We start from the raw sequence: 4,000 nt of genomic DNA on the forward strand, positions 1-4,000 counted from the left end.
TCATGCGGCTCCTTTTTAAAGTTCCCCCACTATCTTCCCCCACTATCTCATATTTAACAATAATAACTACTGTTACACCAACTACTTTCCTCCACTATCTCAAATATATTATTAAATATTGGTAGGTCCCACCACTTTACCCACTTTTCATCTAACTTTACTCATTTTTCATACATTGTCTTGGTCTCCGTGTCCCCCTCCAATGTAAACAATTGAGGGGGACGGAGGGAGTAGAAGTTTTATAAATTTATTTCATAAATTAAATTGTATGAGTTTTAAAAATTAAAACGAATAATTTTGTTGACATTATTATTCTATTGATAGGATATTATATTAATATCAATGTGAACTCCTTATTTATTTGAACTCTGAAGCATGATAAAAGATTTATAGAGTTGTTCCGTATATTAAATTATTTGAGTTTTAAAAAATTAAAACAAATAATTTTGTTGGTAATATATTTTTATTAGTGAGATAATTGTTATAATACAAAATCTTGTCAAATATAGAAATTTTTTGATAATAGTAATAATTGTTAAATAAAAAATAATATGTTGATAGCCAAATTTTGATATGAATTTTATAGAACTGTTTCATAAGTTAAATTGTTAGCGATGTAACTGTTCGGATAAGATAAATGTTATATTAAATAAAGTCCTAAACACCATGGAAGTCTTTTTATAGTAGGATAATAATCTTAATCAATATTGAAATTTTAAATAATAAAATCCGAATCAATATAGAATTCTTTTCGTAATTGTATAATAATAATTACAAAATCATAAAAATGTATAATAATAAGTATAAAATCCTAACAATATGAAAATCTTTTCATAATTCTATAATGGTTATTGTTATTAAATAAAAAATTTATATAATATTGTCCTAATCAACATTGAAATTTTTAATAATAAAATTCTAATCAACACAGAAGTCTTTCACTGTACTAATGAATATTGAGGTCTTTAATAATAAAATTTTATTCAATATAGAAGTCTTTCGATAATAATATAATAATGACTATAAAATCCTAATCAATATGAAAGTGACCGAATTTTGGTACTTTGGTACCGATGTTCCACCGAAAAGTGGTTTCGCTTATTAATAAAGGGTATTGATACTTGTGCGATGATTACCACACTTGAGGCGCACCTTAGTGGCACAAGTCAACTCCATGTAGGGGTGTAATTCAGGCCGAGCGAGCCGAGCTTTGAGCCGGGCGTAATTCGAGCCGAAGTCGAGCAGAGCCGAGCCAGCTCGTTTAACTGATCGAGCCTAAATCCATGCCCGAACTCGACTCGTTTAATTTCACGAGTCGAGTTGAGCCGACTCATTTAATTTTACACTTAATCGAGTCTAAAACTCTACCCGAACTCGGCTCGTTTAATTTCACGAGTCGAGTCGAGTCGAGCCGGCTCGTTTAATTAAACGAGTCGGAACCTTTGCCCTTGCCCGAGTTTGGCTCGTTTAGTTAAACGAGCCGAGCTCGGGCAAAGGTTCGAGCCGAGCGAGCTCGCGAGCCGCCCGACTCGAATTACAGCTCTAACTCCATGTAAAAAAGGTTTTTTTAATTGTGTGTCTATTGTTAATTTGATTGGACTTTTGGCTGGCATCTTGAAACATGCTTTGAGACTGATGGACCTTGGATTCTGAAGTTCATGTTTGATTTCGGTTGCTTAAAGGTCTTGAAACATGCTTTGAGACTGACGGGCCTTGACTTCTGAAGTTCACGTTTGATTTCGATTGCTTAAAGGTGTTCTTGTGTTAGAAGAGATATAGAATTCGGTTTTTACCTCCTCCTCCCATGTGCTCAAAACTTTATCATAAGAGATATAGAGTTCGGTTTTCAGCTCCTCCTCCCATGTACTTGAAATTTTTTCATCTCCTAACTAAGAGACGCATTATGAATTGAAAATTATGAACGTTAATACCAGCACCGTGGACAATTCTTCTTTTACTATTTAGACTCGCCATTTTTCTTATTTTTTGATAAAAGGTTTTAAATACCAATTTATAGCTTATGCTTCTTCTCAGCTCCAAAAATTGTCCGAGTCTTCAAATTATAGAACAGGCTGCTGTGTTGTGCTATATTCATTCAGACATCAACACAAACGGTTTTCATATATGCGGCCCTGAGCGAAAACTTATTTGGCCTCCAACAACATAGATTTACTCCATAGGATAAATGTGTCTTGTCTTGATTACTAGGTACAAGAACATCACTTGTCAACTACAAATAACTTGTGGATTATCACACCATTTAAGCAATGTGATAGCTGATAATGACTGTCAGAAAAATCCAAGACTCGAAGAAGGTTTTGTTTGTGTCTCATCTTTATGAAACGGCATAAGGATCATCGAGGCTATTTTTATTGGAATTATGTCCATACTCAATATCTCTACTCTTTTTAGTACCAGGAAGCAAATCTTGGAATCTCAAGATTTTAGCCATGACTCTGGTACACAGTCTCCTGTTTATCTGGATTTCTGTGATTGTTTCATTTACTGTCACATCCTCATTTTCATATTCTGATACTTATGAAGAGCATGATGATGCCACAAATATCTGCAAATTAACACGCTCTGTACAGCTTGAAAGGGAATGTCGTCCTGTTTTATCATCAGTTGTGTCCAAATCTGACCTTGGAAGTGATAAATTCTATCGAATAGCAAGAGACATTTCTTTCCAGAATGGAGATTGGACGCAAGAGCCTAAAGGTTCACCATTAATGCCTTTTGACGATACTGACATGCCTAATTACAACATTTCTGCCTTCGAAAGTCTCCTAAAGTTGGCATCTTTCTATATCATGGGTATTGATTTTGCTCATCAGTCCGATACGGCTGTTGGTCTTTGTGGATTGTTATCTATAGGGATAACAAGAAATAGGACTATGTCTTACGCTCCACAGAAATGGTCACCTTGGTTTCACAAAAGTCCTGGATACTCTGATCTAACGATTTTGTTTGAAGGACTATATGTGGAGTCTCAAGAAACTGGTGAGAGATTGATGTGTTTGTTAGGAACTTCATTGTTTCCTTATTCGGATATCTATGCTAATTCTTACGAATATTGGGTGCAACATCATAGTTGTAAAATGGATCAATCTAGCAATCTTGATAATGATCAAATCATGCTTGTTCTTAGGTATCCTCAGAACTTCAGCTTGACCAACAGAGCAATCATCGGCGAAATGAGGAGTTTGCATAGAAAATCTGATGCCATGTATTTTGATAATGTCCATATTTCTTCTATGATGGGTCATGACACAAAATATCAGTTTTCATCGGAAGAACTCGTAGCCAGTGCTTGCAAGGACTCCTCCTGCCATGATACTTTAGTAGATGAAAATATTCACATCTCAAAAGGGTTTCAATTTTGTGATGTTTTCCAAAGGTTTGCTAATTCAGAAGCATTTGACATTGTGGTGATAAATTCAAATTGCCACAGCAAGTCCTGCAACAAATTGGGTCCGTTCGTGCTAGAAAGAAATTTGGAAGGGACAAATCAGACGCTTGATGACTTTAAGCTGATTGTGTCAAATTATCGTTGTGTTCTTGGTAATAATAACTCAAAAAGGCAGAAAAGTGCAAAGGTATTTGCTGTTTTTCGAGCATTATCTTCACAGGAGAATCGTCATACTTCTCAGTCAAGGTCAGGCCTTTCGGGAATGACTATTTCTGCAGAGGGAACATGGGATGCCTCAACCGGTCACCTCTGCATGATTGGTTGTGTGGGAATTGAAAAGGGCTCAGACGAGTGCAACTCCAGAATTTGCATATACTTCCCAAAGACATTTTCCATAACCCAAAGGAAAATTTTCATTGGCACCATTTCTAGCATGAGCAATATAGATCCTTATGCATCTTTAACCTTCAAAAAGGAACTCCGACCTAAGGATCTTTGGAATTATTACAATGAATACACTAAGTCTTATCTGGTGTACAAGTATTCCAAGATTGAATTGGCAACCAAACTTCTGAAGAGAAACAAGAACCT

This window comes from Daucus carota, chromosome 6 (genome assembly GCF_001625215.2).
Source record: "Daucus carota subsp. sativus chromosome 6, DH1 v3.0, whole genome shotgun sequence".
In the NCBI taxonomy this organism is placed as follows: Eukaryota; Viridiplantae; Streptophyta; class Magnoliopsida; order Apiales; family Apiaceae; genus Daucus; species Daucus carota.